We start from the raw sequence: 11,932 nt of genomic DNA, 5'->3' as shown, positions 1-11,932 counted from the left end.
AGTGGAGTCATGGGCGTACCAGTGTCCACATCAGCGCCTCCGGTCCGTCTCCTGAGACAGGAGGCTAGACTGCAGAAAGACGTGGGTTCCAGCAAGGGGGTCCACCTTACCTGTCCTCTGGATTCCGGGCTGCAGTCTGGGGTCTGTGGAGCTTGCTAGCTAGTCCCGCAAGAGCCCCACCAAAATTACCTAGCCGGGTTTTGGTGTCACGGCACCACGGAGGGGTGAAAGAGCAGCAGCACAGACGTCCAAGTGACAGTATTTTGCTGCTGCTCAGTTACAAAGAAAAAATAAATCATAAAAATAAGCTTGGGCTGCTTGAAGCAGCCCCACTGTTAAAAATGGTGACCCAGCTCCTGCCGGACACCAACGAAACTGAGTTGCCCTCAGGCTGTGAGCGGGGTATAGGGGGAAGGACTAGAGCATCCTGGGATTGAAAAGCTTTGCTGTAGGTGTCCATTCCTCCAAGGGGGATGCAGTCAGGAAGCCGACGGTCGAAATGCCGACCGCCGGCTTCCTGACTGTCGAATCCTGGCAAGGGTCTAATGATAGTCATTGAAATCCTGACGCCTATCATTATCCCTACACCGGGAGCCTGACGCCCAGCATACCGATTGAAGGTAAGCCGGGTGGCGGGCACGGACAGCCGCAGTGGGGGGGAGAGTTAGGTAAGGGACTCTTGGGGGGGACTTAGGGTTAGGCACCCCCCCTGGAGAATTAGGGTTAGGCTAGGGTAAGGGGGGGTTAGGGTTTGGTACCAGGGGGGGGTTAGGGTTAGGCACCCCTGCGGGTGACTTAGGTTTAGGCTGCGGGGATGGGGGGGTTAGATTTAGGCACTTACGGGGAGTGTTAGGGTTAGGCTAGGGTAAGGGGGGTGTTAGGGTTAGGTACCGGGGGGGAGGTTAGGTTAGCTTTAGGCATTTACGGGGAGGGTTAGGGTTAGGCACTAGGGGGGGAGGTTAGGATCAGGCACTCCTAAGGGATGGTTATAGTTTGGGGGGGGTTAGTTATACTTAACTTTTTTAGCTGTCGGGATCTTCACTGCTGCTGGTCTTCACTGCCGCCGGCTGCCGGTCTTCATACCTGTCCCCCTCCAAGGTCCCACCTGCACCACATTGTCTCTAGTGTAGCCCTATGGACCCTGAAGAAAAAATATCCCTAATAGATAACTCCTTAGATTTAGGCCCTCATTCAGACCCACTCGCAAGCGGGCGCACGTACGTTAGGCGTACGTACAAAAATATTTAAATTCAATGGCTCGCTCGTATTTTCGTTCGCATCTAAAATTCCTCCCTAAACTCTGACGGCCCCTCCTCTAACTAACGAGCGTACGAAATAGCGAGCGTACATCCCCGAAATGGCTTGAAAGGAACGCACGCACACGTATAAACAGGAAGTGGCCTTGTCAGATGTCGATTACCTGCTCCTTTATTCTGCCTACCTCCATCAATCGTATCATGCCAATCAATGTATCAATTAGCTTAATTGTTTGTTTTTTTTCAACACAATGCAAGAAACTTTACTCTTGTCCGTGTTTGTGTTTACCCGCAGAATACGTACGGATGAAACATTCGCTTTTATTGTTCAAAAAACATGTGAACCACAATTAAACAATTGTACTATTGCTGTGGATCCCCGCATATTTCCCTGGGTTCATTTCTTTATTTAAATTTGCTTACGCATGTCACTGCATCAAGCCTATCCTAACTCTCCAGAGATTTCTGGCCCTGTCGAACACATGACTCATACACTAACCAATAAAATTGCTCCTGTTAATTTCCAAAATACATTAGCCAATCAGAAAATTTTTACACACTTTATCAAAAATGATTTTTAAGAAAAACACCATTGCCATCATGAGAGCCTCCGCATTCACCAGGCGTGAGCTGCTGGTGCTTACGGAGGTCATGGATCGCCGGATCACCAGCCAGCCTCAACCCATGACCAACCGGCAGAAGCGCTCCGCGTATGCGGAGGTACGGTCCCGCCTGCGGTCCTTCGGCTCACGCCGCAACATCGGGCAGCTGGAGCGCAGGTGGTCCGACCTGCAACAGCGAACGCCCCGCTTGCTGGCATGCTTTCGCATGCAGATCCTGGCAAGTAAGTGTTATGTATTGTGGTTTTAATGTTTGTGTTTGTGGGGCAAACTGCGTGTGCATGTTTTCCTGTCTGTTCTATTTATTATTTGTACTCATATCTGCGTGTGCATGTTTTCCTGTCTGTTCTATTTATTATTTGTACTCATATCTGCGTCTGCATGTTTTCCTGTCTGTTCTATTTATTATTTGTACTCATATCTGCGTCTGCATGTTTTCCTGTCTGTTCTATTTATTATTTGTACTCATATCTGCGTCTGCATGTTTTCCTGTCTGTTCTATTTATTATTTGTACTCATATCTGCGTGTGCATGTTTTCCTGTCTGTTCTATTTATTATTTGTACTCATATCTGCGTCTGCATGTTTTCCTGTCTGTTCTATTTATTATTTGTACTCATATCTGCGTCTGCATGTTTTCCTGTCTGTTCTATTTATTATTTGTACTCATATCTGCGTGTGCATGTTTTCCTGTCTGTTCTATTTATTATTTGTACTCATATCTGCGTGTGCATGTTTTCCTGTCTGTTCTATTTATTATTTGTACTCATATCTGCGTCTGCATGTTTTCCTGTCTGTTCTATTTATTATTTGTACTCATATCTGCGTGTGCATGTTTTCCTGTCTGTTCTATTTATTATTGGTACTCATATCTGCGTGTGCATGTTTTCCTGTCTGTTCTATTTATTATTGGTACTCATATCTGCGTCTGCATGTTTTCCTGTCTGTTCTATTTATTATTGGTACTCATATCTGCGTCTGCATGTTTCCCCTCTTTTTCTGAATTTTTAATTCTACTGCTATTTTTTTTGGTTTTATTTTTTATTAATTTTTTTTTTTTTGTTTGTTTGCCCGGATTTGTCCATAAACTAAACGCAATTTATTTGACATATTTTAGGGGGACAGCCAAGACTCCGCCGTCAACGTCGGCGTTCCCGCCCACTCTCCCCAACCCCCAGCCAACACTCCACCCCAAATCTTTCCCCTATTCCCCACTCCTCCCCATCCTTCCCAGACCCTCTCCCGGAAATGTCGGGCCTCTTTCCCCTCCGTCCCACTTCCCCCTCTCCTCCACCCACCCCTCTTCCAATTACCCCCTCCCCGGAGTCCAGCATAACTCCGCCCCATTCTTTGGGGAATGACGGATCCTCCGAGGAGGATCATGGAGGTTTGGCCGGAGCTCCCGATTTGTTTCCCGGTATGTTTTTTAATTTTTTTTTTTAAAGCACAAACTGTTTGTATGTAATCATGTGTCGTGCCTTTCTTCGTGTTTTTGTGGCTTGACTTTTGTTGATTGTGAAGGTTTGCCTTTACCTCTTCCTGGTGATTTAAGCATACACATATCATACCTGTGGGAATTTGTACCTAGGCCTTGTATTTTTGCCAGCCCACCCTTTTTATTTCTGTTTTTGGGTTTAGGAGTGATTTGGTATTTTTTTTATGTTTTTCTGTGGAATCCCTATTGTTGTATTAACCCACACACTTTTCTCACCCACAGAGGAACAGAGGCGTCGGCAAGAGGTGGCGGATGTTGTGGGGCAGATGCGCCACCATGTAATCGGCCTTCTGGTGGCCCTCGACCGGCTGTCTGGCCTCCTTCGGCATTAGATTTTTTTTTTTTGTTCTATTTTCCAATTAAATTTATTAAGACAAATATACGTTGTGGCTCATTTTTAAAAACCAAAACCAAGATAGTTTAGCCTGACATAAGTTCCTGCAAGGATTTCCCTTTTTTAAAAGTTAGATTGTGTTTTGTCTTTGTATGTCAAACAGACACCAGAAACACATAACAGTAACAATGTCATTTCCCTTTTTGGGTGTAGTGTCAATTTCAGATTTCTACATTTTCCAGGTTCCTACTTGGTGCGCAAGCTGCTTAGGCCAATCTTACAAATCCCAAGGTTGGGCCAGGCTTCCTTTTGGTGTGGATTGGGAAGCTGAAAACATATTTCAGTTTTGCTCAACTGGCGTCAGTACTGGTTTACCCCTTAGTCAAATGTAACTTGTGTTAACCTGGTTACACTTGCTGTTAACGTACCAAAAAAGGAAGACCATTTCACTCTTCAAACATTTATTGACAACATAACAGAGAAAACAAAGTGGTCACTCCCAAAAAAAATACACAGTGATAAATTCAAATACAACACATACCAAGAAATAATTAAATAAAAACACAAAATCAAGAACTGGTTGACGAAGGACCATGCCAACATGATTCCACAAACATGGCGTTGCGATATGGGTTCAAGAATATATGCCCAAAAGGACCAGATCCAGGTTTGGTAAGGGTAGCAGGAAGTAGTGAGCGTTGGAGTGCCAAAGATTATGTGAACAAACAGAAGATGGTGAGAAAATTATAAATAAATTAGATGTTTGCCAAAAAACACAAACACATTAGGTATAAACACTGGAGTTTTGTACAAACTTACCTAAAAAATCTGGCCACCACATCATCGCGTATGGCCCCCCCACATACTGACCTTCGACCAACCTCGGGGGGGCCATCCTCAGGTAAGGCATCCTCTGGCTGCATTGGGACACCACTCCTTATGGCAATGTTGTGAAATATCCCACACAGGACCACAATTTTCGACACCATATCCGGCAAATACATGAGCTCGCCACCAGAGCGGTGGAGGCATCTGAATCGGCCTTTTAAAAGGCCGATACAGCGCTCCACCACTTGCCTGGTGGCTGTAAGTGCGGAATTATATGCACTTTGTGGCCCTGGTGTGGGAGCCAAATAAGGAGTGAGCAGCCAGGACATGCAAGGGTATCCACTGTCTCCTGTGAACAAAAATAGACCACATCAGGAACACTGTGTATCAAGCTTAACATTGTTATGTACTAAAGGTCTCCACTTACCCAGAAGCCACGCATCACCAGCTTGTAGGTTGGTTAATTTCTGCCATATCCCTGATTGCCGGATGACGAAGGAGTCATGAGCACTTCCGGGTAATTTAGCATTCAGGGACAGGATCTGGAGGGAGGCATCACATACCACCATTACATTCAGGGAGTGATAGTGTTTCCTGTTTCTAAATATTGCCTCCAGCCGTGCTGGAGGCTGAAGTGGTATGTGAGTACCATCCACAACCCCTATGATGTGTGGGAAGCCAGCTATTTGGTAAAAATTGGCCTTGGCCACACTAAGGGCACCCATATCCAAAGGCATTTTAATAAAATGATGGAGGTGCTTGAAAAGTGCCTCCATCACTGCCCTCAGGATCCGGGAAAAGGAGGATTGGGAGATGCCCGCCACTATTCCCACCGTTGTTTGAAACGATCCTGAGGCACAGAAATGTAACACCGCCATAAATTGCGTCAGTGGTGGTATTGCTGTTGGACTGTCAATTTGCCGCTCAAGATCACTTTCTATTAATGAGAGAGTGTCTATGATGATTTTGGGAGGTAGACGGTAGCGTCTTAAAACCTCATCATCGGGCATTCCAAAAAGGGTGACACGTGTTCGAAATATCTGGGGCCTTGCATGCCTACGATGCCTACGCCTGGGACGAGTTTGAGGTTGGTCGTCTTCCGGGAGCAGGGCCAGAACAATTCGCCCCAGATCTACCTGAAATTCAAAGTTTACAATGTAAGGCTTTTGACCCACCCCAAAAGTAAGAAAAAACAACTTAGCTTTCTGATACCATCCATAGCTGCTTACATGCCGGGGTATTGTCATGATACGTATAAACTGTAAAAAAGGCAACAATGAGACTTCAAAAATTTAGAGGGTGTTTTTTTTGTTTAAAAATTGTTGCAAGCCAACACAGAAAATAGCGGAAAAACACATTTGGCCATCGATGAAAACTACATTGCACACCGTACGTCAAATAGGGTTCAAATGGACCCAAAAAATGGAAAAGGGAAAAGCAAAACTGGATTATATGATGAATAAGCCGTCAAAAATGCGGTAATTAATTCGCAAATGCAAGTCACTACACCAACAGTCAAATATGCGGTAATTAATTCGCAAATGCAAGTCACTACACCAACAGTCAAAAATGCGGTAATTAATTCGCAAATGCAAGTCACTACACCAACAGTCAAATATGCGGTAATTAATTCGCAAATGCAAGTCACTACACCAACAGTCAAAAATGCGGTAATTAATTCGCAAATGCAAGACAAAAAATGGACTTACCCAACTCGAATATATAAGATTTCCACAAAAAACTTCTTTGGGTCCGAAAACAAAAAAAAACTAAAAAAGATGAAATGAGTGTTAAACAAATTAACGAACCACAAAACAGAAGAATACACCAATTGGCCACAAATTTGAATGCACAAAACTTACCAAATCAGGAAAGGATGTTGAAAAAATGAAAAAAATGCGAACGGAAAAACCAAAGAAATGTAGCAAAAACAAACAAAAAAACAACTCTGCAAAATCCTCCAAACGCAACCAACCAAATCCAAACCACTTAACCGACAACACTCCAACAACCCCACCTCGAATCCACACACACCAAGCCATAAATAGTGTTTATTTTCCCACACAAATTAAGGATGAATCATAGGGACGCACAATCAATGATGCGGCCGCAAACTAAGGACGCATGTATAAATACGTCACGAAATCACATCGAATTTCTGGATGATTTCATGCTGGAAGCAGAGACATGGCTTCAAACCAGGGAAACAATGGTCAAAATTGCGGCGGTAAGGCCTTCATGCATTTTGTGTCAATGATTCTTTTAAAACATAATATTGTGCAAGTTGTGAAGTGGCTAAATCTGCATATTTACCCAAATAGGTGAGGAGGATGACATGGAAGAGACTGCTGGCCCCAGTCAACCCGCCAAAGCTGCCAAAAAAAAAAGGCAGCCACATTTCACAAGCAAGGAGATGGAGGTTTTGATCCAGAAGTGCGTTGACATCCTGCCCCAGGCAGCCAGGAATATGAGCCAAAGCCAGAAGTGGAGAATGTGGGAGGAGGTCGCCGTTGCTGTCAATAGGGTGGGTGATTATGTCCGTCTAGCCCGGGATGTCAAACGGCGGTAAGTAAACACTTTCCCATCCTATAAACAAACCCCATTGTAAAAAAAAGGATAATGGTTCCAAATTCATTCCACAGATGGGCAGACTTCAAATATCGTCTCAAACAAAAACTTGCCGACAGGGCTAGGCATGCAAGGGGGACAGGTGGGGGTCCCACCCCTGTGTCATTGGAGTTGACAGACTTAGAAGAGATGGCACAGGGGTGTGTGCAGGCTGTGGAGGTGTTTGGCGTGTCCAACATGGATACGGACATGCCAGACTTTGCGGCTCCTCATGTTGGCCAAGGTAAGTCTTGTGATGTCACCAACTCAGAAATGCTATTGTGCCAATATGTAGATTCTAATGTGAGTCTTTTCTCCAATTTCCTAACAGAGACAGAGGCGGATGAGTCTGCTCCAGAGGGGAGCCTTGGCCGCAGAATTTCTGCTGACTCTGCAGGGGAGGAACCAGTACATCCGGCTGAGGACCCTGCAGAAGCCAGTCCAGGGCGTGCCCCCTCGCAGGCAGTGGGCCTCCTCACAGAACTCAATTTTAAATCGGATTGCCATACGGAGATTCTGCAGAGGATGGACGCCAGTCTGATACGGGTGGCTGAGGCCCTGGAGCAAAATGCTGCGGCCAACGTGACCATTGGTCAGGCCCTGGCGGAAAATACCAGGGCCAACATCCGCATCGCCGATGCCCTGGAGCAGCTCGTTCGCCAGCACATGATGGAGCCGACCTCCCTTCCTGCCGGAACATCCGGATCCTCCACCTCTGGCACAACATAGGCAATCCTCCAAATGTGCCTAGCCCTGTGCCTAGTCCAGAGGCCACAACATCTGCCTCTGGACAGGCCAGCCCGATGGCATCCCGGACCCGGTCTGGCGCCCACCCTCACCCAGCCAAACGGGCGAGAAAACGGTGACAGCAATGGCGACTTTTCCCACACTCCTTCTGTGCTTGGCTCATATTCCTTTCTGGTCAAAACTTCCCTCTCCTTTCTTGTGAAATGTTTTTAAATTTTGTATTTACGCTTATGTTAGTAGTTATGTTATATTTTTTTTTGGATCAAATATCTTGGCCACAAAAAAAGGCAATACAATATTAGTCCAATTTGTTTGTGTGTAAACAATAAATTAAAAACAAAACACTGACATTGTATTGTGACATTATTGTACAAATGGGTTACATTTAATCCTGGCCTTAAACGCAAAAACTGACCCTCTTTAAAAAAAAAAAAGGCCTCTTTAAGGAACGTTTAAAAAATCACATAGCGATGCAAAATCCACAGTAAACCAAAAAAAAGGGGAGCTAATTAAAAGATGATGACATTATTGTTACAATAGGCCATAACCACCAAATTGTGGCCAAAATAAAACCCCAAAAATGTACGCTAATTGATTGTGTAATCATGACATTAGCAGCTCTGATTTCCACCTGCGTACGCTTTTGTGCTATCCCAATAAACTGCTTTCCAAACACATACCAAGCCGGATTTCAATCCAACACTAATTACTTTACTGACCAGCCGCGATTAATCGCTGCACCATCGTGGAGTCCCGGGACGGAGAAGAAGGCCATCGCCAATGTGGTCGAGTAATCCTGACCCTAAGCTGTGCGAGCATTTTGAAGGGAAAGCGGATGTTCCAGTGACGTATGAGACGGTCCGAACACATTTGACGTTCGCATCTGCTAATGTATGTACGCCCCAAAAACGCCTCGCCACGCCTGCGTTTTTTCATCTCCACCCCCGTCAACACCCAAAAACGCCCTGTTCTGTCAATCACATTTGGCATGTCACTTCCTGTACGCTATTTTAGGAACGAGAGAAAAAAAGCTCGCAATCTGCCGTACGCACATGCGCAGTGTAACACCGACGCATGCGCGGTTAGTCAACATCGGAACGCAACGAGCGTACTGTTGTTAACGTGCGGCTCTGAATGAGGGCCTTAATCAGCAGGGGGAATTTGCTATGTAGCTATAAATAGTAAAAACAATGACATTCAAATATGAAGTCAGAGGTTACAGATTTAGGGCCTGATTCACTACTGATCACAACTGTGATTACACATGCAATCGGCCGATTGTTGCGTTCTGCGCATGTATCACAGTGCATGTGCGCAAACAGACCACTGCAATCGGGACTGCGATCACAGTGACTACGCAGACCCATCGCAGAGTGATTGACAGGAATTGCTGTTTGTGGGTGGTGACGAGGGGTGGTCGACTCATAGCGTGCGATGAAGTTAGCAATTCCTGAGTAAGGTCAGAGCTTGTGCAAGTGTGCGTGAGGCTGCGATGGTACTCGATGGTACCAATGGTTTCGCAGTCTTGCTAAACATTAGGGATGTGTGTAAAGTAAAGTGGGCGTCTTTATGTTGTACTGCGACGGCATAGCGAACGCAATAGATTAGCCTACTATTGCAGTGAGACTGCGTGCGTAATCGCTATTGCAATTGCAGTTGCGATCAGTAGTGAATCAGACCCTTAGTTGCTTCTGCTTTTATCCACTGGGGAGCAAAAGGTCAGATTAATTTTGGGCAAAGCGGTCGATGTTTCATAACTGTCACCAGACAATGCTTTCCTAGTTTGGTTTACCATTTCAGTCTTTACTGTCTAACGTCTTAGTCTGGCTTTTCTCTGTTCTTCCCATGCTAGTCTACTGGTAAAAAGGGAAGGTTGTAATTATCGTTGGTTGCCTCAGGGTTAGTGCAGAGAAAGCAGAGGTTTTTGGCTTGTTTAATGTCAATGTAATAGCAGTCTGCATGAAGTAAAACACCAGACTCTTTCCTGGTTAAATATATCGCCTTCTTAAGCTGGGAGGGAACATTTGTTAGAGTAGACTGTGTGTCTGCTGCCATAAAAGGAAGACCTCATCCCTCCCTGCAGGCATTCAGTCTGGCTCTCAGAAGACTATTATATCATCCAATGGCTTATGAACTTTTGAAATGTAATAAATCGGCCTCTTTCCATATTATGCCTTTGAACCAAGCTGCAAATTGTAGTTTCTAACAATCCATTTAACAGTGAAAGTACCAATTAGTAAATATGTTTCAGGTATTTAAATGACAGGAATTTTATTACCCTTGCTTAATAAATGTAATTTTTGTAGCGACTATATACATACTGTATGAGCCCTCACTGTATGGTGGCTGCATTACTTATAACATGTTTGTATCTTTCAATATTGATTTCCATTGGTAACAGCCTACACAAGTCTGGCTTGATAAACTACATTGCTGGGCCAGACAGTAACGGAATGGTATGTAATGCCGGCTGCGTGGATGCGTCCTGTCAAAATACCTACAGCGGCATCCTGTTGTTTGGTATCCCGGCAGGGGTCAGGTAAGTATACTTACCCTTCCCCCTAACCCTCCCTTTTTGTAGCCTAACCCTCCCCACCCCACGACCTAACCCACCCCGTTAGTGCCTAAACCTAACCCTCTCCCCTTCATACCTAAACCTAACTTTTCCCCCTTCATGCCTGATCCTAACCCTCCCCTTAGGGGTGCCTAACCCTAAACTTCTCCCGCAAAACCTACGTTCCCTAAACTTAACCCTCCCCCCGTGACAAGCGCTAAGGGCACCCTGGACTTACCTCGTTCAGGCTAGCGTCCTTCGGCTTTCCGGCATAGGGATTAAGATAGGCATCAGTATTTCGATGTCTATCTTAAGTCCCTTGTCGGGATTCCCTAGTCAGTATTGAGACCGGTGACATCGCGGCCGCCGGTCTCATAACTACATCCCGACTGTCACTATATTGCACTTTGCAATCACGAGCAAAACTTGGCTCAGTTGCTCTCTGGACACCATGCACCTTTATCGCTATCCCAATGGCTCAGACCAAAAAATGATATACAGTACACTGCTGCTCTATAGTGCACACAATCATTGTTGGCTACAGAACAGATACAGGGGTCTATCTAAGAACTAAGCTTTGGAGAGAGATAAAGTGGATGGAGATAAAGTACCAACCAATCAGTTTTTTTCACTTTTCAAACACAGCCTGTAAAGAGACAGTTAGTAGCTGATTGGTTGTTACTTTATCTCCGTACACTTTATCTCTCTCCAAAGCTTAGTACAAAGACCCCAAAGTATCAACCAATCAGATTTTTACTCTCACTTTACAGGCTGTGTTTGAGAAATTACAGGAGCTAGTTGGTTGGTACTTTATCACTCTCCACTTTATCTCTCTCCAAGGTTTAGGACTTAGACACCATTCATTGATACGAATCAGCTGCATTGCATTAAAACAGTCAGTGGTCTTTTATTTCTATTTTTGTTTTTTTCAAATTCTTATGCTGAAAAAAGGAGGTTGAATAACTGGAATGGGTATGTAATGCTGGCTGTCGGGATGCCTCCTATCACAATACCGACAGTGGCATCCCGATGATTGGTATCCCAACAGGGGTTGGGTAAGGATGCTTACCCTCCCCCCTTCTCCCCCTAACCCTCCCTTCTTGTAGCCTAACCCTAACCCTCCCCACCCCCCACCCTAATCCTAACACTCCCTGTTAGTGCCTAACCCTAATTCCCCCCAATGGTGCCTGACCCAAACCCTCCCCCCTAGGGGTGCCTAAACTTAACCCCCCCAAAAAATGCAAACCCCGCTAACGTACCTAAACCTAGCTCTCCCCCGCCCCTGCAGCTAACACTAAGGGTGCCCCATCTTACTTTCGTTCGGGCACGTGTCCTCCTGGATTCCGGCATTGGGATTAAGATAGGTTTCAGTATTTTGACACCTATCTTAAATCTCTTGTCGGGATTCCAGTGTCGGGATTGAGCCCGGCGGTTATAATTACATCCCGAATAATTAATTTTATTAAGTGAGACTTATATTGTTTATAAAGAG

This window comes from Taudactylus pleione, unplaced genomic scaffold, assembly GCF_031769625.1.
Source record: "Taudactylus pleione unplaced genomic scaffold, aTauple2 ptg000117l, whole genome shotgun sequence".
In the NCBI taxonomy this organism is placed as follows: domain Eukaryota; kingdom Metazoa; phylum Chordata; class Amphibia; order Anura; family Myobatrachidae; genus Taudactylus; species Taudactylus pleione.
The sequence above is the reverse complement of the archived record's forward strand: the minus strand, read 5'-3'. Positions refer to the sequence as shown.